The sequence below is a fragment of the Pogona vitticeps genome, chromosome 4 (genome assembly GCF_051106095.1).
Source record: "Pogona vitticeps strain Pit_001003342236 chromosome 4, PviZW2.1, whole genome shotgun sequence".
Taxonomy (NCBI): Eukaryota; Metazoa; Chordata; class Lepidosauria; order Squamata; family Agamidae; genus Pogona; species Pogona vitticeps.
The window spans coordinates 90522166-90548174 of record NC_135786.1 but is presented as its reverse complement, the minus strand read 5'-3'; the positions used below and the strand labels follow the sequence as shown (position 1 = coordinate 90548174).

At 40.1% G+C, this 26009-nt stretch overlaps 1 long non-coding RNA gene across 1 annotated transcript; it reads right to left on the bottom strand.

Moving 5' to 3' along the window:
- Positions 1-256: 256 nt before the first annotated feature.
- Positions 257-22052, bottom strand: LOC140706328 (uncharacterized). Its single transcript, XR_012085967.2, has 3 exons — positions 8939-22052; positions 7656-7764; positions 257-452 (listed from the first exon to the last, which is right to left on the bottom strand). It is a non-coding gene; the product is annotated as an uncharacterized LOC140706328 (long non-coding RNA).
- Positions 22053-26009: the final 3957 nt, after the last annotated feature.

The following is a 26009-nucleotide window of genomic DNA, read 5'->3' as shown; positions in this document are numbered from 1 at the left end:
TTTGGCATGCAGAGCCTTCCACAACAATGAACTGAAAGGGACAGCCCCAGATCAAATAAAGACCACTGCTCAATGTTGGATCAAAGTGATGAAAGAATCTCAGAATAACACCTGAACTGTGACACCGTAACATCTGACGACAGAGGCTCTTGCCTGGGAAAGCGAATGCCGCGATAAATTAGTAAGCCCTTGCAGATTCTTTGTCACCTCCGTGGCATGTACTTTAATTCATCAGTTAGCTGATAGATGGGTTGAAAGTTAGGTAGTTAATCAACTAAAAGTCTTTAAGCCTTTGAGGAGGTAGATCACATAATAAAATAATAATGGGTTTAAAGGCATGTCATGGACTTACCACTTGAAATGCATGATATTCACTTTTATTAAACCATTTTGGTCTTAGGCAATTCCTTTTTCCTCTTTTGATCTTAGGCAGCTGATATTCCATCTGGAACCTGTAATGTTAAATGAGGGGAGGAGGGAAATGGGTGGAAGAAGATCTCGATAAAATTGGGAAATAGAAATGCATCCAGGGAGACAAAAGGGTTTTTGTGTGAGAGAGATGTTTTCTATGAAGGGAAAGTGTTTTATAAGCTCTGCCCACATTTGTAAAATACTTAATTCTCTCTAAGTTATTTAAGTTTTCTAAATGTTTATTAGTCCATAGTGAGTGAGCGAGACCCTCTGCAGGGATCACAAAATGGAAATTTCTATGAAGTGCCAGAGAAAGATTCAGACAGTTTTCAAACGCCACTGAAAAGTACATCCAACACGTCGAGGGAATTGGTTTCTCTCATTGATTATTTATCTGTTTACTTATGAAAAATATTTATGCGGTCTAGCCCATGGAGAGGCTTGGTTCCACTGCTAAATTGTTCCTGCTTGTTTGAGAGTTTTAATTATAAATAGGGTGCTTGTTTCCTTTGGCTTTTCCTTCCAGTCCCGTTCGCCCTCCTCCAAACATGGAAATGGTTTGTGAGTGTGAATACACACCTCTCGGGGGGACAAGATTTAAATAAATAAATAAACTTGTGTATGATGTAAATGACAGGGGAAAAACCCTGAAATTGTATCTTAATAAGCTGTGCTGCTAAACATGCCCATATATATATATGAAGTATATAAAGTAGAAGGGTTAAAATGTGCACTAACCACAGAGTTACTCTGTTCCATTATTGAAAACACATATAACCAAAGTAATAAAATATTAAAACTTCTTCATATTAATTGAAGGCAACTGTCAGTTAAAGGGGCTGGTGACAGGTTTGAGGGGGTCTTTGGCAAATTTCCTTCTGATGTTAGGAGAGGGGCTCCCTCCTCTAGGGAATGAGCCCTGGGGGTGAGGTGGGGCTTACCTGATGGCAGCAGCAGAAGTGGGGCAGTCAGGTGCTGCAAACACTGGTGAGCAGCGAGCTACCTAAACGACTGAGCTACCCAGCCAGCTGAATGGCTATTAGCCACAGTGAGATCTAACTTTCTCTCCTTCAGGTGGTGAGGACATTATGCATGGATCATGTTCGTCTCCGGGGAGAGAGAGAGAGAGAGAGAGAGAGAGAGAGGTAGACAAGAAAAAGGAACTGCCTGTGGGGCATATTTACCCTTCCCACCTAGGAAAGCAATCACAAAAGGAAGCACCAACTTCTGACAGTTCAAATTTGAGAAAGGTCAGGGAGGTTGGACTGAAAAGCTTGGGTGTTCACGAAGTAGCTATCAATGCCATTCCCAGCCCTCTGTAACTCTCCCGACCACCTTACAGGACTTGGGGCAAGACAATGTCACTCAGCTGGGACAGTACCCTCCCCCGTCTAACATCTGTTTCATGCCAATGCTGTCTGGTTAATCCAGCAGTAAGCAACTGCAGTAATGTTTGTTGTGTAAACAGAAATGGCAAGGGGGAGCAAACACCTCTGTAAAGAGGATGGGATTAATGGGACAGCAACACACACATGTGGCTACCATAGAATACTAATGTGGGCAACTCTACCCCCATTCACCTCTGTACTAACCACAATATCATGTGTGTCTGTGGGCAGCACAAGAGCACAACACCACAAAACAGTAAAAACGAGCAATGGTTTGGAATCTGAGAGGGTTTGGTCATTTTTGGTTCTTCATTTCCCACTGTTGAATGCATTTGTGTCCATGGTCTTCCTACTCCAGAAGTGGATGGGTGAGTATAGTCAAAAACAGGTGCATCCCTCAGAGAGTCAGGGGAAAGGCAGAGTGAGTGGTGGGACAAATTTCACATAGTGAGCAACATTAGAGAGACAAGCAAGATGAAATGGACAGCTAAGTTCCAACTGTCTGAAAGCCAATGATGGCACGAATCGTTGTGAAGCAAACCAAGGAAAGGAGTCTGACTGGATGAAAAGGAGAAAGCAGCCACTCTCCGATTCCCTTTATGAAAAGGGCAGGGATATTTTTTTGTGATGCTCAGGATTGCCTCTACATTCTTGTTCTTGCTACCATATCCTTACGGCCATGAAGTTGTCCATCTTTTAAAATCCTGAGACTCAAACTAAGCACAGGAAATAAAGCTGGATAAATAGGCATAGATTTGCTGGCTTTATTAACAGCAAAGAACCAGAGTGGGCGATGGAGCCAGGGAGAGCTGGAGTTAAAAAAATATGCGTTTCTGTACGTGTGCTTAATATGCACAGGCCTTGTAAGAACCGGTGTGTGGCAACCCTGAGAGAAGACGGAGTAGGCATGTTTTCCTAGCATTTGGCGCACTCTGTCCTGGTGCTGCATTTGCTACTCTCACCAGGTGGCTGCTAATATGGGTCAAAGATACCAGAAAGCTTGAAGGATTGAAGGATATTCATTTTGAATGTCAATATGGTATACACACACACACACACACACACACACACACTGAAATGAGGTGGCTGAGAGAATGGAACTTCAGTCCCCAGATGCTAGTACTTCAGCATATAATGCACAACTTTCATCCCAGCAGATTGAAGGCATCACCTTTCTGATGCAATCAGTTTCTGAAGCTGAGCTGAGGGCTTAAGGTTCACTGCCAGTTTTAAGGACCCGGCATTTGGGGGGCAGGTGGTAGGTAACTGCAGCTACAGTGTGTAAGAAAAGCATCTCTTCTCTCTTTCTCATCTTTCTCCTACTTCTCTCTGTCTCTATCCCTCTCTCACCACCCTGGTTTTCCTTAACTATGAAATGGTTATGGTTTATCAATATAAATTTTAAAATACAGAAATAGATTTGTAGTTTAGGTAACCTAAAATGTAAATACCCAATGAACTGGACATTTCTCCATTCTTTCTACCTCTATTCACTTCACCTCGCTTGCCCTCTCTTGGCTATCATGTACAGAAAAGAAAATCAGAGAGAAATATGGTAAAGAAAGAATAACAAGGAAAAGTAAAATATAAAAGTAGTAAAATAAAATGGGGAAAGGACAGATGATGAAAGAAGTATTAGAACATAGTAGAAGATATTCTCTTTTCCGTATTTCAGGAATGGTGCATGTAATACCTTTACATTCTGAAGGAAATCAACCCCGAGTGCTCACTGGAAGGACAGATCCTGAAGCTGAGGCTCCAAGACTTTGGCCATCTCATGAGAAGAGAAGAGTCCCTGGAAAAGACCCTGATGTTAGTAAAGTGTGAAGGCAAGAGGAGAAGGGGACAACAGAGGACGAGATGGATGTCATCAAAGCTACCAACATGAATTTGACCCTACTCCAGGAGGCAGTGGAAGACAGGAGGGTCTGGCGTGCTCTGGTCCACAGAGTAATAAAGAGTCAGATGTATGGTAACTTAATGACTAAACAACAACAATTACCTTTACTGTCTTATTAAAATATCATAAAGAGGCAAACTTTCAGGTCATGCAGGACTCTTCATCAGGATGGGTACTGGGGGCACAGAAGATTAAAATCCAAAATTAATCCTAGATAGCTGCTGAAGCTGCAAATTCTGTAGTTTCACTGCAGTTCCAGCAGAGAAATTGCAAACTTAAAAAACAAGTTGGAGGTGTGGTGACAGCATCAGGTTTCATCTCCGGTAATGTGCAGTTCAATGTGTTTCTCAAATGTGTTCACATCTGTAAACAAAATTGTTTGTTTATGTATCACTTTTCTCCCAAAAGATCCAAGGCAGATTACAGTATTTAAAAGGAACAAAGTTAAAAACAAATAATTAATTGTTACAATATTTAAAAACATTAAAGAGCTATCATATTAAAAACTCATAATAAGAACAATAATAAAAATGCAAGTTAAACAGAATAAAAAATCTCCAACAACAACAACTACTACTGCTGCTGCTGCTGCTGCTGCTGCTACTACTACTACTACTACTACTACTACTACTACTACTACATGGTCTAGAGGGGTGGGGTAAAAATCAAATAAATAAATAAATAAATAAATAAATACTAATACTAATACTAATAATACTAATAATACTAATAATACTAATAATACTAATAATACTAATAATACTAATACTAATACTAATACTAATACTAATACTAATACTAATACTAATACTAATAATAATAATAATAATAATAATAATAATAATAATAATAATAATAATAATAATAATAATAAATAAAAAACAAACAATAAACTAGAAGCAGACAACATTGTGCAAAAAAACTGTCAGAAAGAGAATATATCAAAAGACTGGAAAATATTAAAATCAAAATTAAATGAGGGAAATACAATCAAAGCCATAAACAAATGGGCCGTTCAAAAAATTAGATACCCAGCTGGAATAATAGATTGGACCCAAAATGAATTAGAAGAATTGGATTGAAAAACACGGAAACTAATGAACATGCATCACGCACTACATCCAAAAAGTGATGTGGACAGATTATATTTATCATGAAAAATCAGAGGCCATGGATTACTGTAGATACAGCAGGTAGTAGAGGAAGAAAAAAGAAACCTAAATGATTATATCAGTACAAGTAGAGAAAAATTACTGAAAGCAGTGAAAATGGAGAATATTTTGACAACAACAGAAACAAAGGCTCAATATAAGAAACCACAATTTGAAAATAAATTAAAAGGTGGAAAAATAAACCACTACATGGACAACACCTCAAAAATATTGATGGAAAGCATGATCATAATTCAACATGGGCATGGTTAAAACTGGGGACCATTAAGAAATAAATTGAAGACTTAAATTTTCCTACACAAGAACAAGCACCCCGAACCAATGTGATGAAAGTTATGATCCAAGGAATTAGTGCTAATAGCAAATGTTGACTCTGCCAAGAAAAATATGAAACTGTGACACACCTCATCTGCGAATGTCCAAAGATTGCACAAACAAATTACAAAATTAGACATGATAGAGTGGCAAAATTAATGCACTGGTCATTATGCAAAAAATATAACTTGCTGGCCAGCAAAAACCCAGCAGGTCAGAAGGTGTCAGAAAATGGCAAAATCAAGATCTTGTGGGAATTCCAGATCCAAAGTGATAGACACCTTGAACATAACACACCAGACATAGTAGTAATAGAATGAAGAAATCTCTGGATCATTGTCATTGCAATTCCAGAGGATGCCAGAGTTGAAAATAAAGAATTGGAAAAACTAACAAAATACAGAGACCTGGAAATTGAAACATCTTGCTTGTGGATGAAACACACTTCAGTGGTTCAGTTGGGGCTTTGGAAACAATATCAAGAAATTTCACACAGTCCTAATAAGCCATTGCAGATCTCAGAAATCACGCCATCAGAGCTACAAAAATGGCAATATTGGGAACAGCATACACACTGCACCGATATTTAACAGATATTTAGGTTTCGGTTAAAACTTGTATCTGTTGTATAATACCAGTTAATTTTTTTATACTTTTGATTGACTGTGCCAGGTGTTTTTGGACAACAAGAATAATATAGTCAATTGAATTCAAATTAACAGTAATAACTGGAGCACTGGTTCTTTGGAAAACCCAGGTGTTCTTGGACTGCAGCTCCCAGAAACCCCTAGCCAGTTACCCAAGGATGAGAACTACTAACCTAGAGGTAGAGTAGGCTTGGTTACCTTGGGCCAGTCAATATTGTCTAGTCTGCCTACCTTATAGGGTTGTTGTAAGAATAAATTATGAGAGGGGAACCACATAAGTTGTCATACATATTGCTGGTGATTATACATAAATAATAAACAAATAAATAATGTCACTTTGTCATGTTTAGGGGCTTCTAGTGATATTCTCCTTGAATTGCAATCACTCTTTGCAATGAGTTTCTACTGATGGTCAAAAAAGCCCTATAGATCCATGAGAATACCAACCAACAAGCAACACAGTGACATCTGATTTGCAGCGGGCAAAGTGTAGGCAGAAGTGAAAATGAACTGCCGGAATCACTAGCGTATGGTGTGATTTCTTTCAGGGATACAGATTAATGATTTTATATTGTTGGAAAATATTTACTTTAACTTTATCAGTTTGACTTTTCATCATAAATACAATAAAGGTGTTAATCCTCTTGTATATGTTAGGGTATTTGGGCTACTATTCAATGACTGTTTGTTGATGACCACATTTGAGGTCGTGGTGATCAATGCTGGTGCATTTTGCCTTTCCATACCCTGTCACGCTACCAGGTACACCCTCTCAACTGTGTATGATAAATGAGGCAATGCTCTGTGCATATAATAGAAGCAGGTTCAGAAAAGTATACAAGGTGCCACAAGACTTTCACTTATTTTTTAACATGAGCCTAATGCAGCTGTCCCCCTCAAAACTTTGAAAGATGTTTCCTTGTGTAATGAATATTTATGTTTCAAAGTCAGTGCCAACCCTATGTGACAGACATGTTCCTCCCACTCCTCAAAATGCCCTCCTATATTTTGCTTCTACTTTTCCTCAATATACGGTAAATCTTTTTTTGCATCCCCACACTGCACACCTGCTGGTGTGGGTAACGCAATGGTACAAAAGGAGCTGTACTGTACAAGAATGCTTGGGAAAGTTTCTTTCTGTTTTGTTGTGTATCCCTCACTCTTCTATTGCTAGGACTACATTGCTTCCTATATTTTAAGGCAGCCCAACAAAACTACCCCATGTCTCTGCAAAGGAGCTGTCTCTAAACTGCAATGTTTATGCAGAAACTGGGAAGATCATTACCTAAATACACATAAATGCTTCTTTGTGGGTGGGAGGAGGGGACATTTTGGCCAAACAGTGACTGGATATTTTGCCTTCTGTTCTACAGAGCTAAAGACTTGCCTTTTGTATTTAACTAAATGGGGGGGAAAAGGGAAACCGGGCAAAAGGGTGGTCCCGACAATCTAGAAGTACAGCAAAACCCAGAAACCCAGGTGCTATGGCAACCATGAGACAGAGGAAGATGGAGCCTACAGGGTAGAGCAATTCTTCTGAGTTAAGGTAATTCTCCGTGGTCTGGTTGTAAAACTTACCATGGGCGGCTCTTTAGGTTATTTTATTTTACATTGTTTCACATGTATTTATAGCTGGGCAGGCAATCATGCAAAGAGCTAATTGCTGTACAGACAATTCCGCTATGGTTGGAAATTGAGAAATGTTATGTCCATGTTTGCACATGTGAATCTGTACCTATAGGAGGCACTAGAGGCAGAGACAGGTCGCTAAGGCTCCCTGAGATATTTCCTTTGTGTCTTGCGTGCTCTGTTGATTTCTCACCTGCATTTCCCTCCTTCCCATGCACCTCTTTCTTCCTCTTGCTTTCTTATTCAAATAGCCGGTGGTAGCAGAGCCCATATGTCTTTTTTCCGATGAAGCAGTACAAAAGCTTTTTAAAAAGAAAGAAAAGAAAATAGATGCAATACAGATTGGAAACATAGAATGAGGCCTACCAGAATTTTTCAACACCATTCAGCCAAGTAAAGCCCATGGAAAGACACTAAGTCTGAAATGAATGGTTCCTTCCTCTCTCCTTGCTGCCTTTCCTGTTCATAAAGTAACAGGACATACAACATTATGCCATTATTCTCTTCTCCGGAACCATTGCATCTACACAAAACTGCCCACTGGAGCTCTTTTGGGTGGTCAAGACCCCAATGAATAGATGACCACAAGAGAAGGATGCCACCCACTTTGGCCCACTGTGAAGATTTTACGCAGCACTACACAGAGGAAGTCACTTGGATCTGCTCTGAATGATGCTGTAGTTAACGCAGATCCTTCTGATGTAACTTTGGTCCTTGATTGTCCCATTATAATGGATACATTTCAGTTGGTGTAGCCTGATTAGGTGTACAGGATCTTTGGAGAGCTGGACCTTTGCCCTTCCTGGCTTATAAAAGCAGTCAGAGGGGGACTAGCTGAGTAAGACCTTTATTTAAAAAGCCCTCAGTGAATCCACTGTATTGGATAATTACTGGCGAGTCTACAATATTACATTTTTTGGAGGAAGGTTTTGGAGTATGTTGTGGCATCTCAGCTAGAGAGGTCCCTGGATGAAGTGGATTATCTAGATCCATTTCAGTCTGGCTTCAGACCTATTTATGGAACAGAGACAGCTTTGGTCACCTTGGTGGATGACCTGCACCCTGTTGGTTCTGCTGGATCTCTCATTGGCTTTCAACCATAGGATCCTTCTGGGGTGCTTTTCTGGCATGGGTCTTGGAGGTACTGTTTTACGTCAGGTGATTCTTCCCAGATAGCTGAACTCAGAACAAACAGACAAAAGTTTCACTTCCCTGTGCCCACCCCAAGATGACAGCCAATGAGCAGACAGAGAAACATGAAATGCAAGTATGTCACATCAGACATTTTATTGCATTACATGTTACAGAGGAGAAAGGGGGATGTTGGATTGATGCTTTTAATGGGAACAGCATTTTCTCCCTAATGTCTAATTCTGGTCCGAGCAAGTGATAAAATCTGGGCTGGAACAATCTACTTTCTGGCACATGCAAAAAAGATGGCAAAACATGGAAACTGGACTTTTAGAGAAGGATTACCTATTGCAGCCATCAGGTCTTCAGAACATCTCCAGATACGGGTGTCTCCATGTGACACAGCTAGCTGCTATTAAGATGCAGACTTCATTTGACTATAAATGAACAACACAATAGGAATAAAATGAGAACTGTTTGTGATATTTAAAGCAGGTGAGGATTTGGCGTTGCAATGGCTTTATTGGACGATTATCTAAATTAGATATTGGAGTAGCTTGGGAAATAACTCAAAACCTTCCTAGTGAGGCTCCATGCAAATGCCCTCCATGCTTGTATGATCAATGATTCAGTAGGCAAAGAGGGAGAGTTTCTTTTCTGTTCATCTTTGATTTTTGCACTGAACTATGCTAAGCTTGTGTTCTGTAGATGAAAGCAAGTGATACAGTTTATGCTAAAATGACAAACCAATTTGAAAGTGAATGCATCTAATGGCAAGAGGAACTTAAGCATACGGGTGACACCAGCTCGTTTATTTCTCAGTGAGACCTGTCTTCCTGTGACACTATTAAAAAAAACTGGGTCACCTCATTCAGGTAATTTTTGTGGAATCCTGAAATTGTCAAGTCAATTTGATCCCTTTTTAGCTGAACACTCACTAAGAACAGCCAAGCTGGTGGAAGCTCAACTCACTCATCATACTTGTCATTGACTGTACGTGAAGAGTTTATATCCTTAATGGGATCAAAGGTTTTATCAGTGATCCTTCATAAAGGTAAACAGATGAAATATTCTCCTATCAGCATTGATTCCACATCTGACACTTCTTTTGCTGGTATGTTTTAAACAGTGATTGTCCGCGATAAAAATCAAGATTCCAGGAACAGCTATTAAATTTGCAAAAACCAAGAAGCAGGAAGGCTGTAGTATGGCGTTTCTTTTTTTGGAATAGTCCAGTCTGTCTACCAATTGATGATGATGATGATGATTTGCATTTCTACCCCACCTTTCTGCTGCTAACTAATGCTCAAGGACTCTTACAATCATTAAAAAATAAGATATCCAAGCACAGAATAATTAAAATCAAATAAACACAATCATTAAAAAATACTGTTTGTTTGTTTGTTTGTTTGTTTGTTTGTTTGTTTGTTTGTTTGTTTGTTTGTTTGTTTGTTTGTTTGTTTGTTTGTTTGTTTGTTTGTTTATATACCGCCCATCAGACAGCCAAGGCCATTCTGGTCCGTCTACAAACATTGTAAATCATTGCAATAAATGAAATTATTCTAAAAGATGCATCTTCACATTCTACCCAATTTGCTTTTATCTGTGGCAGTTTTCATGTGAGATATTGCAAAATTTGGTAGGGTGTCAGCCTGGACATATTGTGGGTGGTTACTGGCAACAGCTTGCATTACATTTATTTGAGTTTGGTGTGGAAATGTCCAAGACAGATCTCCTGTATTTCATGCATTTTAAATAGTGTATATAGAAATGTTTAATTTTCAGCATGTGTGGCACCTTGGGTGACCCTACTTTCTCCTTCTTGCAGGATAAACAATCAGACAAAAATCAGTTTTGTAAACTGTAAACTGCTTAGAGTAGTGCTCTGCACCATGGCAGCAGTATATAAATGTATAAAATAAATATATAAAATTTTAGGATAAAAAAAGAGAAAGAAGCAGATACTGTAAATTTTAACAAGATACGATAATGTGGGGAAATTCCTCCTCACTATAAACTAGTCTTGAGCTTGAACTTGTACCTTATGCAGCTGCATGTGATACAACAAGCAAAGAAAAACAGAGGATGGGGAGGACAAAGACACATGCTGTTCACATGTAGCTCGGACCAAATCTGCTTTACTTTGGAATTGCTGACCAGTAGCCACTCTCCAATTATAGACTAGTACAAGCAGTGGTGCAGCGGCAAATGCTGAGGTGCTCATTATGCTAATCTCCATCGCCATGTCTCTTGCGTGAATCTAAAAATGCAGACTACTGTGTTGTTATAGCAGTTTTCACTCCCCTCCTCTCAGAAAAAGATCTTTTATGCAGTTCATATATCTTAAGTGCCCATTGAAGAGCAACACACTCTAAAATATTTTGCATAATAACAGATGTAGCTCTCCACAACATATTGCTGTAAAACTCATTCCCCCTATCTCCCCAGCTGCAAGAATTGCAGCTAAAATCAGTGAGAACTGAGAAATCTAAAGGTGGGAGTTTGTTGGAAGTATAATGATAATATAAAGATATTCTTGTTGGTGTAATAATATTTTTTTTAAAAAAAATCAAGTCTCCTCTCATTATAAATGGAAAAGTTAGTACTGTATTTTTATGGGAACAGTAAGATACCTTTTGCCCCTCAAGTGATTACAGCCTTGATCTCCCATCTGGCCCAGCCAGCATTCCCAGTAGTCCAAGAACTGTGGGAATTGTAGCCCAAGGTACCAGGAGGTCCAACATTCCCCACCTCTGCCATACAAAGTATTCTTTTCTAGAATGACTGTTCTCAGTTGCTGGTTTAAAAAATTGAAGCAATATTGGCTCCATTGAAATGGAAGGAAGGAAGGAGAGTAGCTTTGAGTGGAAATTCAGTTCTTTACTACCTATTGAGGTTAATGGGTGTCACAGAGCAAAAGCCCTATGTACCACTTGGAAAACAGATCTGTGAAAAACAGTTCACGAATGGTGGAATATGCTCGGAACTAATTCCCTTTACCTGTAAGCACAACCATTTATCTGGATTGAAGGGTGTGGGTGTAGTAATAGCAATTCTGGCCCCAGTACGTATTCCATACTTTTAAACTATTTCTCTCTTTGAGGATGTGCGAGAGAGAGATTTTGGAGAAAGGGGGGGGGATATTTTATAAACCCTGGCTAATAGAAAGTAATCCAACTCTCTCTGTGTGTGTGTGTGTGTGTGTGTGTGTGTGTGTGTGTGTGTGTGTGTGTGTGTGTGTGTGTGTGTGTGTGTGTGTGTGTGTGTGTGTGTGTGTGTGTGTGTGTGTGTGTGTGTGTGTGTGTGTGTGTTTCTAATACATATATGAAAAAATGAGTTATTCATGTGCCATCAGAATCAGAGGTCTATCATCAAGGATAAAATCCATTCCCTTGCCAGTCAATGACATATATATAACCAAACTGAGACCTAATTAGTTTGACCAAATATGTATGTCTGGTAGTTCTTCACGGGATCAATACTTGAGCTTTCACTTATCTGTTGCCTGAAAATATTAAATAAAAAAATCCAGAAACATATATTTATACATTTCCAAGTTGTATTACCAGAAGTGGTCATTAAAGGGAACTAGAGACAATGCTATATAGGGTTCCCTATTATCCACAGTCTCCATCATCCATGGTGGAGGACTTGAAACCAAACCTTTACAGATACCATGGTCCTACTGTACTACTCAGCAAAGTTCTTTCAATAGCAAATAGGGAATGAATCCTGAGAGCCACTCAAGAATGAGCAAAGATGAATTAAGAAGACTGAACTCAAGAAGGTTTGGTTATTTCTTTTCTTGTGATTACGTATGTCTTATTTTCCGTATTGTATAGTTTAAGTCCATAACTTACCTTTAATCAGGAGTTCAGACTGAAGTAACTACGTTAACTGCTATCAGCCTGGGTTCTAAGTATCACCTCCTATTTGTAGGCTGGATGGAGAAAAGCCAAGGTAGATGGAGGCCCTTTCTTGGACCTTTTCTGCCTAATTGGTTTCACCTTTCCAAACTGTGACATCTCCAGTTCAAAACAAGGTTGGACTGATACAATCTGCCTACTTTTTCTTCACATCAACACTATAGAATATGGCCAGATTTAGAGGAAATGACAAAGCCCAGGTCACCCGGTGAGTTTCACAGTGAGAATTGCAACCTGGTTCTTTCAAATCCTAGTTTAGCATTCCAACTATCACACAATACCCTTTTGAAATCAAGGAGGATCTGGGCTCAAATTGAAAAGAGCAGTGCCAACAGGCCAGAGACAAATGCTATATGGGTCTAGAGGGGATCCTACCAATCCCTCTCATCTAATTTGTGCTGGGCTAAATGATTTAGTACTCTGGTCACTTTTAGTGGGAAGAGTGTAGCAAAGATGACATCAAGTAGTTCTCTCAATGTCCCTTCCTGAAAAAAAGTAATACAACTCTTAATGTCTATGTGTGTATGATTTATTACAGTATTGAAAAATTTCAAAATATTATTTACTATACCGTAATTTGTTTTTAGAATGTAGAATAGGTCTCATTGCTTCCTCCTGCTCAGCTTTCTCTCTCATGTCTTTAAAATTAATTAGCTAATACATTGTTCATACTGCAGTCTTGCTAGATAATTGCCTTTAGAAGAAATCCTCTTTTGAGAAGCAAACAATTCTGTTTGTCACTGCATGTGATTTTTTTCACCACCATATATTTCACTTAGCATTTCTTATTTGTCTGATTGGACATCAGATACTAAATGCAAACTTGATTCATCTTTCACTCATCTTTCATATTCCACAGCTGAAGTCAATAATTTGCTCAGAGATTTAGACTGAGATAAACAGGATTATCGCTACATAACAGTTATAGCAGGTTGATGCTATTATAACTGTCATAGTTCTATCCTGCAGAACCTAAAATTTGTGGTGATAGACTTAGTGTTCTGTGTTTCAGAATGGTTCAGAGATACCAAGAGCTCTCCAGCAGAACATTCTCAGTACCTCTCTATACTATAAACCCCAGGATTCTGTAGGACAAAGCTGTCACAGCGAAAGTGGCACCAAACTGCTACATCTGTGCAGTATTTATTCAGTCTGCCGAATTGTGTTGCTGAATCCAATTCCTGAGCCACTGATCTCAGAGGTAATGCAGTAGTGGATAAGAAAATGGATTAATCAGAGGAAATACACTTTCCTCTTAACATCTAGTTTGACCTTCAGTGTTCCTACTTCTTGGTACTCATGCATCTTCCAGTTCCAAAGGCTCAGCCTGGTGATGGGCAACTTGATGCCTTCCTGAAATAGTTAGAAAGCTTGCAAAGCCAATTTGGTAAGAAAATGGACCCTAGCGATGCCCACCTGTCATATTGCTCATCTTTGTGCAGCCAAACCATAGGTTTTGTCTCTTTGCTTCTTCATGTGATTTAAGGCAGTGGTCCCCAACCTTGGGCCTCCAGATGTTCTTGGACTACAACTCCCAGAAGGCTTCACCACCAACTCTGCTGGCCAGGATTTCTGGGAGTTGAAGTCCAAGAACATCTGGAGGCCCAAGGTTGGGGACCACTGATTTAAGGAGATGGCCCATTCTATCCACAACTGCCTGATCTCTTGCATGAAATGAGTTTTCAGGTGGTTAAGTTAGAGCAAGTAAAAAATGCCTGCTGGTGGAATTTTTCATAAATGTGGTGAGGGAAAAAGGAGCAAGTTCTTCTGATTCAGCATGCCAGGAGAAATACACGGGAGACTTCCATTCCAAGCTTGAGTTTTAAGAGATCCGATACTGTCGGGTTTTGCATCTCAGGGAAATCAAGGCTGGTGTCACTCAAATTACTTTGTCCATCAGTCTTTGAAGAAAATATTCAGGGAAGCTTAAAACAAGATGTAGGGAGAGGTGGTGCAATTTCTACTGTGAAATAAGGGCATGTTTCATATACCAAGCCTGACAAAGAATTTCCAGCATGAAAGAAACCTTTCACTATAGTCTGAGTTAAGGTATTAACATAATAATGATTCCTCCATGCAGTCACCTTTGTGGATGATCATCACCCTTTTGATTGCAGTTTGCTGCTAGATATTTTTCACTAGGCATGCAAAGTCCACACCACAAATTGCTTCTGTCTCCATGTGTTTCATCTCAGATGCTCTTCCCTCTAAACTCAGTATGAAATCAAAAATGCCTCTTTACATTGAATGCTAATTAGGGCTCTCATTCTTTTTCTCTTTAGAATGCCTCCTTCAGTATTGTTCCACTTCCTTTTGCATTCCAAGAATGACAAGAGTTTCTCAATGCATCCTTTCCCCTTCTCTACAACACCTGTAATACAAAGACAGCTCTACACATCCTTCCCACCTCCACCCCTTATTCTCAGTTTTAATGCAATGGCATCAACAGAACAAAATTTCATCTTATGCTCAGACTGCAGAGCCAGAGGTTGGGAGTTCGATTCCCCACTGGGCCTCCTGTGAGTAGAGGCAGCCTGTGTGGCCTTGGGCAAGCTGCACAGTCCCAGGGCACCCCCAGAAGAAGGGCATGGGAAACCACTTCTGAGTATTCTCCATCAAGCTGAAAAGGGTTGTTGTAAGTCAAAAATGACTTCATAGCCCATGATGATGATGATGATGACAATGACATTCAAATTGTTATAGTTACACCAATACGTGGGCAGAGCAAGCTAAGGAGATATTGTAGTCTATTGAAAATGGAACATAGTGTCCCAAATCCTATTACTTAGTGTAGTAAATCACGCTAAAGTAGGCCCATTGAATCAATGAGGATTTCGTGAGTCAACTCTGTAAGTTCCATTTATTCAGGTAGGCTTACTCTAACTGCAACTTAATGTGCTAAAGTAAGTTTTACAGTTAGAGTATGCCTACTTGAATCAATGGAACTTGTGGAGGAGGTGACCCACCAAATCCCCATTGATTCAATGGGCCAACTTTAGTGTGATTTACTGTGCGGAGTAACAGGATCTTTACAGGCACACGCCTCCACTGTCAGACTTTGAAAGTATGTTTGTTTTGTTGTTGTAACGACCAAACACAAAATAATGAACAGCTAAATGCACACAGAGTTGAAGAAAAACATATGCTATGAGAGGCCGATGTGTTACCATTTGATGGAGCATCATTTGTAAACACATGCTAAGGATATTATTTAGTTTGACCCAATGTGCCGTCTAATTTTCTGCCCCATTGGGCAGGGCTCCACCTCTTTCTCAGGCGACTTCACCCATGCATGTGTGTGCAACTCCACACCCCCCATGCTGTAGCTTTCTTCTTCTTATCACCAAAAGTTTTGCATAACACAGATTTTTCCATTTGCTCAGCGCTCATTTTTCCTCATTTTAGGAGGCAATCCAACCAGCCCTTACCCCTGCACATGTTCCATTGAGAACTGCTGGATAGCTAAGTGGTTTAGGCATCCAGCTGTGGAGCCAAGAGGTTGGGAATTCGATTCCCCACTATGCCTCTATCTCCCCACTATCCCTGTCAAGAGCTGGACTGAACAATCCATGGGATCCCTCCCATCTCTGCAGTTCCAATGTTGTTGTTATTATTAAAAGAATGGGATAAGGTAAAGAAGCCATATTTGGCAGACTGGCAATTTTTTTGCATGGAGCTTTTCTTCCTTTTTAAAAAATAATAATAAAACCATGTCAAAAGAACAGCTGTATCCATTTGTACAGCACAGTTTTGCTCACTGAGTGTTGAAAAAAAACAGAGTTTGCACCATGTGTTGAGACTCACTGTAGACAGCTACAGAAAACAGTATTCAAACCAGCACACTGGGACATTTATGGAGCATAGGGCAGCTAAATAAAATAAACTATAATGAAAACTTTGAATCTATGGATCCAAACTCCTGGAGTGGCTGTATCAACTTGGATGAAACACTAATAAACACTGACCAAGGCAACCTAATCTGCAGACAGATCGATAAATAAAAAGTTGCTGTTGTTTTTAATCAGTGCCAATCTCTCAACCCTTCTCCTATTTTTGTAAAAATTCTCTGGTGGCTTCTCCTTGGATGCCTTTGTAAAACTTTGAGGACTGTACTTCAAAAGCAAAGGCCTTCTTACTAGCAGCTTGAGTCCACCGTCTTGATAGATGGCAAGGAGCACCAGCCTGCAATCAATGGATGACTTGCCGTGCAAAGTCCTCCTCTCCTACTCATCCCAAGAAAAGCTTCTTATTGCAATTGGGCCCCAAGAAAACTTTGAGATATTTTGTTTTCACCAACAGTAAAAAGTAATTTTTTTGGTTTTGCTTCATGCATATATTTAAGCTCCAAAGATAAATTGATTACAATTCAGGATGGCAATTATTTATAGAATGCCTTCTAAATCTGTACGGCTGACTGGATAGCTCTGTGAGCTGGGTTCCTGGCTGTGGAGCCAGAGTTCAGGAGTTCGATCCCCCACTGTGCCTCCTGGGAGAAGGAGGCCAGCCTGTGTAGCTTTGGGCAAACTGCACAGTCCCAGGGTGCCCGCAGAAAAAGGGAATGGCAAACCACTTCTATGTATTCTCTACCTAGAAAACTCTGGCATTGCTATGATTTGTAATCAATTTGACATCACATTAGTCTTGGTCTTAGTCCTATTATGTAATGCATTAATAAGCTGCCCACTTATTACATATGACATATTTGACATACTGTTCACAGGGAGGCTCACCTCTTTATCCTACCAGCATATGTGGTGGTGATATCAGTTGTTCTTTAGTTGTTAAGTCATGTCTGACTCTTTATGACCCCATGGACCAGAGCACGCCAGGCCCTCCTGTCTTCCACTGCCTCCCGGAGTTGGGTCAAATTCATGTTGGTAGCTTCAATGACACTGTCCAACCATCTCATCCTCTGTTGTCCCCTTCTCCTCTTGCCCTCACACTTTCCCAGCATCAGGGTCTTTTCCAGGGAGTCTTCTCATGAGATGGCCAAAGTATTGGAGCCTCAGCTTCAGGATCTGTCCTTCCAGTGAGCACTCAATGTTGAATATCAGTAATATATGATATCAGTAGTAGTAGTTAACTGTTCTTCTGTGCTTATGATGTGTTATAGCCGAGATCATGAAGGGTTAATCTGTGCTGACCTCCAACTTGTTGATGATGTCACTGATAGCTTGGAAACATTTTAATGCTTTCCATTATGTTTGGGGAACCTACAACCCTCCAGACATTTTTGGATTGCAGTAACACATTATCCTTCACTATGGGCTACGCTGGCAGAAGCTTCTGGGAATGGAATTCTCAGAACATTTAGAGGCCCAACACTCCTCAATTGTGCTTTGAGATATTTCTGATTGATTGATTGATTGATTGATTGATTGATTGATTGATTGATTGATTGATTGATTGATCCCAATTCTCCATGGGATTTATAGGAAAATATCTTGAAGTGGACTTGTCTATGAAAGCATACGTTAAAATATAGTATTAAGTCTTTAATGTTCCATAATGTATTATCTTGTTTACTTTTTCATTTTTTTGTTTTTGCCTGACAAGAAAATATCCTGTTACAAAGTAGTTTTGTTCTTTTACAGAAATATTAAAAATTTAGCTAAAATCCTGTTGCTTATTGTAGTCAATCACACTAGACTAGGGCATTGAATGAATTGGAATTCAGTGAGTCAACTTCTGCTCAGAGTAGACAGGAGTTGCCCTTGTCCCTGGATGCAGAGAGCCACAGAGAGGCAAACGCCTGTATGGTCTCCATACAGGCTGCTATGCTGGGTTGTTTCACAGAAGTACCTGTGAAGATTATGCCTCACATTGGAGTGGTGGAGGAGCATTCAGGCCTCCCAATGAACTGGATCCAGATCAGATGCGTGTTGCATGGTATTCATAGGACCAAGCCTGCTCAGATGTAGGTCAACAACGAGAACAACAGTGGGTGTTCTCAGATCCAAGATAATCTATTTAGTGATTCTCCCAGGAGGCTTGATCCAGTCTGAGAGAAGTTTTTGAAAAGTTAGCCTAGCAATACATCTCTGTGTTAGCGACCACTTCTTGTTCCTGAATCACTTGTTCAACTTATACCTCCTCATCTTCTAGAAAATTATCCTCCATTTGCATCAGTATGGAAGGTTAATGTTTAAATGTTGTACAAATTAAGTTCAAAGAATCCACAAAAATTACTTTCTCTCTTTTTATTGAATAATCATACAAAGAAGGTGCTTTAAGTACAGCAAAACCACTAGATTTGCCCTAATGTTGCTGTTATAATAACAGCATTCAGCCTGCTTTGTGCCATGCTGAAGCAGAACATTTTGTCAGCTCATTAAGCTTAGGGCTTCTCAAACTTTGTCCTTGTGAACAACATCAAAGTCAATGTCAAGGGTCAATTAGAAAGCCAAAGTGAAGAGGAAATAGCTCAAGCTATCTTACACATTAAAAGATGAAACAGAAACACAGAAGAGAGCTAATGGCACTTTTTCTTTATTATTTTATTTTATGCTGGGCAATATGATAAACAGATCAAGGGAAAAGTAACAGGATGGCATTTAGGGCTCCTGACATTTTCAAAGACAGCCTTACACAACTTCTGACTCCACCCCTGGAAAATAACACAGCCCAATATACAGTACCTTGTGTTTTTTAATGGTCTACCATATGCAGTCTAGGCAGACAGCAGCACAACAACTAGGAGCTTTACCAAGCCGCTTTCCAAAGAAGATCCCTATCAGATCAGACCTGGAGATCCCCTATATTCAAATGCTGTATCTCACGTTAGCAAGATTGATGCCTCTAAGTCAGAGGTGAGTCACTTTGGAAAGTCTGGGGTGCATTTTCTGCCCCCAAGATCCTCTCAGCTATGGACATTGCCCAATATGGGGGGAGGGAAACATGCTCAAAAAGCAAATCCAAACCTAGTAATGTTCTATCATCTGCTTCTGATTTTGAGAAACAAAATTTATGTTCTATATTGTATTGCATTGCATTGCATTCTGTTGTATTTGTTTGGTTGCTTTTGTATAAAAATGGCAAACCCCTCCCCACAACCTACTTAAATGGCAAGTAGCTACTCCTGGAAGATTTTCTAAATCATTGGTTAATTTTTGGAGGGTGCTGAGAGAAGAGGAGTCAGATGGGACCAGCAAAAGGGGAAATATGTGGCCTCAGGACCACACTTTGCCCACCCTGTTTTATGCAGAGTTTTGAAACTTAATTTTAAGATGAACAAATGCGACAACATCCAGAAGCTAACGTAACAAGGGTGAGAGGACGACCTCAGATCTAAGGCACTGTTCCATTGTGAACTCATCCAGCATGCCAATGTATTCTTCTTGAAATATCTGAGCCATGTAGTTTTGGCAGTTGGTTGCGGTAGAATCCTGTGTGGTTTCAACATATGGAAGTGATGACTACTTGCAAGGTTTCTCATCCTCCTGCTGAGACTTCCTCCTGCATCAATGAGATTTCCTGCCTTCCTTCAAAAAGGAGATCTAACTCATGTTTTCATTTTTCCTTCTTACTGTTCTTTGCAGGAAACAGCCAATTCTGTTCATAGCAATGGAGCAAGGGAGGGTACTACCGAAGAATGTCCTTTTTGATGAATAATAATGATAATCTTAGAACTGCAGAGCTGGAAGGGACCCTGTGGATCATCAAGTCCATCCCCTGTTGAGGAACCACAGTGCGAAAACAAAATCCCAGTCTCTGGCTCTGCAGCCGGAGACCTGCACCACTGAGCTATCCAGTTGTTCCCCATGCCCAAGAAAGATGTCATTCCATGCAGGAATTCTAAAAATCCTTTCTGCATAACTTTGTCCCAAGTCTGTCCAACACAGGAAAGATCACATCCTGTGCAGCTTGGCATTTCTGCCAGGAAAAAGGACCACAAAATGTCTGAAATTTTTCCTAAGATCTCCTGTGAGATTTCTTGGGACAAAACATCTCATGCAGAGGAATCTCACTGCAATGTCTCCCTCCAAAAGCAGGAGACAGCGAGATACACATGGTTACCGTAAAAGCTAACCACTTCATGTTCGCTCATGCCAGGTACAACATGTTACCTTTTACATGCCAGGTTTCAACATGTCTTTCAGGTACCATAAGATTCTTTGCTGTTTCTTCTTAAAATTAACTCTCCCAAACTCTGCTTGTATTTGGAAAACCCACGAACACTCTAAAGGCAGCTACTGTTGCTGGTAGCCTGACAACATGCCCTCCAATCTAGAAACACACCCCAGTTGAATTTTAGTTATTATTGACTACTGGCTAGCAATAAGCCATCTTCCATGAATTTTTCTAACCTATTTTAAAAATAAGCAAAATCAGTCAACTTTTATCCCTCTGTATCTTTTCATTCCACCAAACTGTGCTTTGTAATTAGTCGCTGAAAGATAAGCATGGGCTTAATTTGTCTGTCTGATTGTTGAGAAATTTATCCCTGAGGATATAATGTTGTAGAAGGAAAAAATACAAAGATATGCTCATTTTTAGCATGCAGTTTACCTCTGTGGCATCTTCTTCATCTGTTCCATGGCTCTGAGTTCCTAAGTTTTAAAAGTGTGAGTTCAAATACTTCCAGTATTCAGTTATATTAGTAGTGAATTAAGCTGGCTATCACATCATTGCCATGTGGCAAGCAGATATTATTTGAATTCATTTTGGGATAATTTATCAAAAGTTGTTGCACTTCACATTAGGAACAGACAGAACTAGAGTTTTCAAAAACTTCAAATGCAGGAGAAAGTGAAATTGACAAATTTTCCCATCTCCGCTCCTGTACATGTAGAGTGAATTATGTTCAGAAAAACAGAAATAGATTTGGTTGTTAACACACTACTAAACAAAACTTGTTTGGTCAAAAAGTAAATCACATTTTGTGTAATAGAAACAACTCACAGAGTTTCAGAGTACAGCCTTAAGTGAGTTACAGGTCATCCTAAGATATAAAGTAGAAGGATTTCAAGAAAACAAAGACAGTAGGGAGATGTTGCACAGATCTGTAGTACCACCCATGCAAACTGATATTACATATTCAGCTTCTATTCCCTGTTTCGTCATTTCCTTGTGAGTGTGAGCAGTAAAGACACATGTCCCTCTGCAAGGATGGAGAACCTATTGACATAATCCACCCCTGGAGGCTAGTAGATTTTGATGGATTTTTGATGGATTTCAGAGGGCTCTGGGGATTTTCCTGTTAGTGTGACTTGCTCTTCTGTCAGTGCTCTGGTCACTGTGTGGAACACAGCCATGTCCCAGGTGGTTGACATATTTAAGGCTAAACACCCTTTCCTTTTTGGTCAAGCCCTTGCATCTCCTTTGTATGCAGGCTCAGCTAGTGAAAAATGAAGCCAATGTGATGACAACCACAATGCAGGAAGAGGAAAATGCATGCTGAATCCAATTAAACCGAGGTAGGAGCACATCTATGGTAGCATGGAAATATTTTTTCCCTCCACCTTCTCCATAATATTGTCCAGTAGAACTCTTCCAAGTTCTGAAGAGTCTGTAGAGATGGGGGTATTCATATTCCTATGGATTCTACAAATGGCTCAGCAGTGCGCGATCCGCTCGCTACTCCTGGCAGGAGGCGGGAGGACAAGCCTCACTGCAAGATCAAAGAGTGGGGAGTGGATCGCTGCGGAGCCGTTGGTAGAATTGTGCTGTCCACATCCACAGCAGATCGGTGAGTGGACCATCCGGCCCCATGGGCTGGACCCTCGTTAACACCACCTGTGCGGGGATATTCATATATAAATACCCCCATCTCTAGTTTGTAATAATAAGGTCTGGAGAAACATATTGTTGTACCTTTGGTAGCATACTGTGGCCATATTTTGGAGATAAAGCCTTTCACATCAGCAACACTGTGGTCTTTATAGTTGCACAGTTCTCATAGCAGAAGATTCCAGAACAGGAGTGGGGATACCCAGTTGTGGAGGGAGGTCTGAAAATGTAGACAATGTGCTTCATTTTTCCACTGATATAGACAGGGAGTCTGTATCACCTGTGTAGGTCACCACTTCCTAAAACAGAGTGGGGAAATCTTGTAAAAGGAGCAGGATGGATCACTCTTATTGAAAACACATATGGTCGCTGAAAAATAGGTTGAACCAACTCACACCAAATGTGAACCAAATAGCAAGCTATAGGCCTCTCTGACTGCCCTCACGGATAAAACAGTTGATTTTAATAAGCCAGACATTAAACTTTTGGATAAGCAATAAAGAAAAACACACCTTATGGAAGCTGAAATTCCACCAACAAGCAACTTCTAAAATATAGAAAGAACAAAAATTACAAAGTGCCAAACGTCATGGCAAGAAATTAGCAGAACATGAAAGGGAAATCTGCTCATCCTTCTCTGTTGTCTAATTTCAAGAACTGGAGTTGTTCCCAAATCTTTGGTTACTCATTTAAGACAACTGCCAGTGGCTGCTGTTTTGCTTCCCAGAATATAAAACACTGTGATTTTGCAAACATGTCACCTCACCCACAATTTTTAAGGACTTTATTTCCTAATTTTTCAGTTCACTCACAAGTACCAGCAATGCTGAGTTTGTTGTTGTTGATGATGAAGATGATGATTTATAGTGGTCCTCCTAAGGCATAAAGCACGCAGAAGTGATTTACCAGTACTTCCTTCCTTCTGGTGGTGCTCTGGGACTGTGCAGCTTGTCCAGATCACACATGTGGCAGAGCACATGACCCCATCAGCCATGATCTTGGATGGCTTCTCTTTCAGAAGGCACAGTGGGTGGCAGCCTCCAAACCCTTGACTCCACAGCCAAATTTTACATGCCACTGAGGTACACCAGCTCTCAAAAAGGTTTTTAGGGATACAAAAATAACTTATCATTCAAGAACTGTTTTCCACTAGACACTTAAAAGCTATTGAGAGATCTGGTACTGTACTGAATTCCAGTACAAAATGCACAGCAGAAGTGCCAGCCGGTTCAGGCAGAATTAGCTAGAAGTTTCCCTTTGTACCCGCCCCTCACCAAACACTAGCACTCAAGAATAACACTCAGGAGGCCTTTTTGTATAAAAGAAAGAAATCTATATTGTACTCACGAAGATAAGCATTTAGAAGGTTTCAGGTAGATCCAGGAATAAAAATAGCGAATACAATGTTCTTCTGGTCTGGCCCCACGTGGCTGGAGAGGTCTCCAGGCTCAGTGGGCCGGCATGGAACCTTTACATCTTTCCAGGTGAAGAGCGTGTGCAGGAATGCTGACCAACAATGGTGGTTGAATCACCTCATGGCCAGGAGGGCCGGAAACAGGGGTGGAGCCTCCCTACCCGGGAACAACAAACTCTCTAATTGGTCAGCATGTAAACAAACAAACAAGTTAGTTTGTGTTGCAGGCCCTTCCCCTTTGAAATTTACATCTAGATTGCTTGACCATCCAACAAAAGCATCCTTGGAAAAAGATTTTTATAGCACCTTCTGGGAAACGGAGCTGAAACCCACATGATGCAGCATTTTCCTAATATTAAAAACCATTTACAGTATGCCAAGTAATATATCGTGCCCATGAAATAGCTCATTTGTATGAAGACTGTATGAGGATCGTAAGGAAGGCGGGGGGGCGGGGAAGAGAAATGCAATTAATAACCTGCACTTCTTGATCTCTTTCAGACTTCCATTTTGGGGGCTTCTCACTTAGATTTTTCACTTAAGCAATGGTAAATACAACTGCAAAACCCTGTTGATTGACGGACCCCGTGAGACTTGTTCATTACCTGTCATTAAATGTTTTAAAGTTTGCATAATTGATCCAGCCAATAAGTCATCATTGATTTATAGCAGTCTGTCCTGAAGGATTGCTTGTTAAAAATTCATAACACCGGTATGTGTCTTTACAATCCATTAGCTGTTTACGTTACCTTACAGTCCTTAGATTGATTGACCTTGGACCAAGAGTCTTGTGGACTTTACTTTTTTTATTCTTTCTCTCTCGCTCAGCCACCGCCACCCCCGACCACTTTTAACAAGTCCTTGGTATAGAGAAAAGCAATACTTCAGCTTTTCTCCCATGACAGCTATACTTTGATTCCACCCCCCCATCAAAACTGAAACTTTACTCAAAATGATGAATAAATAAAGCATATTCCATAAACAGCTTTTCACTATTATTTAAGCTTGTGAGCTGTGCTCTGTTAGTCTCCTTTCTCCACCATAAGATTCGAGTGTGTAAATGTTCTAAAAGGCTTTGAATGTTTTATGATGATTTCAGGGAATGATGGAGTAATCGCTGAAGAGAGAAGCTATTAGTTTTAATATTTATATTGAGTGCTCTGAAACATTAATGTGACAGGATGTAAGATCAGAGCAGCGGGACATATTTACTTCACAACTGCTGCCACGTGGCAAAAATATTTATTTTCTGGAGCTCTATGGGGCTAGTTTTAAAAAAAGAAAGAAAATGCAGTAATGTAAATGTTGGGTTGATATAGCTATTGTTGTTCATCATTAATTACTGTAAGGTAAGAATATCTGATTATTGTATTCTTGTCCATGAGTTAACCTTTGTGGGTTTCCTGCTCAGAGGACAATCATTTGCAACCTCACTTGTGTGGCCCAAACATGTTTGCAGTGATAGGCCTGTATGTACATGCCATCTTTATCACCTTAACGAAGCTGACTCCAGAGAGAAGGCAAATTCTCTATTAATTAATAAGCAAAATGATCAAATGACAGGACAAGCCACAGTATCATTTACAGGGTCAACATCAGGTCATCTTTGGGAAAGAAGCTCTAAGTTGGTGTTCCCCAGATTTTTAGAATACTGTTATGTAATACAATATTAAGAAAGAACTGCCTCATCTCAGGACCCTTTTTGATATAACAAGATAGACCTGTTTCGTTGCTTGTTACCCTGGGGCCCCCAATCAATTTGTTGCTATTGCCATTAACACGTAAAACATATTTTGTTATGAGTTATCAATACATTACATTATGATTGTCCTTTTTAAAAAAAATTACAGATATCCCCATTCCCACCCCTGACCTGATGGATGTTACGGGTATCAATACAGCTCTGGGCAGACTTTCCACTGGACCTTGGAAAGCAAAGGAAACAATAGCTTCCGAGAGGAAGCTTTCCATTTAAAGTGATGCAGCTAATATTCATTGTGTTAATATTCACTGCCAAATATACACTCAAAACATTTTTTTCACTTCCTTATCTCTTCCATGGACAGGTTCAGAATGTCGACAGAAATCAAGCATCTCGGTTTCAGAGGCTGTGAAAGTCTGCAGGGTTAGAGCTTTGACGTTTCATGCTCTTGCCCCATCATCCTCCTGAAGGGGCAAGGATTCGGGGAGAGGCAAATGGGAAAACTTTGTGTGTTGGACAGGAGATCCCAATCAGTCAGAATTGCTCTACAGACCATGGGTTGCCCTTCCCTACATTAGCATCTTCTCTTTTACCTCACTGCTGTATCATTATTCCCTAGAGCTTTCCCCATAAGCACATTATGTG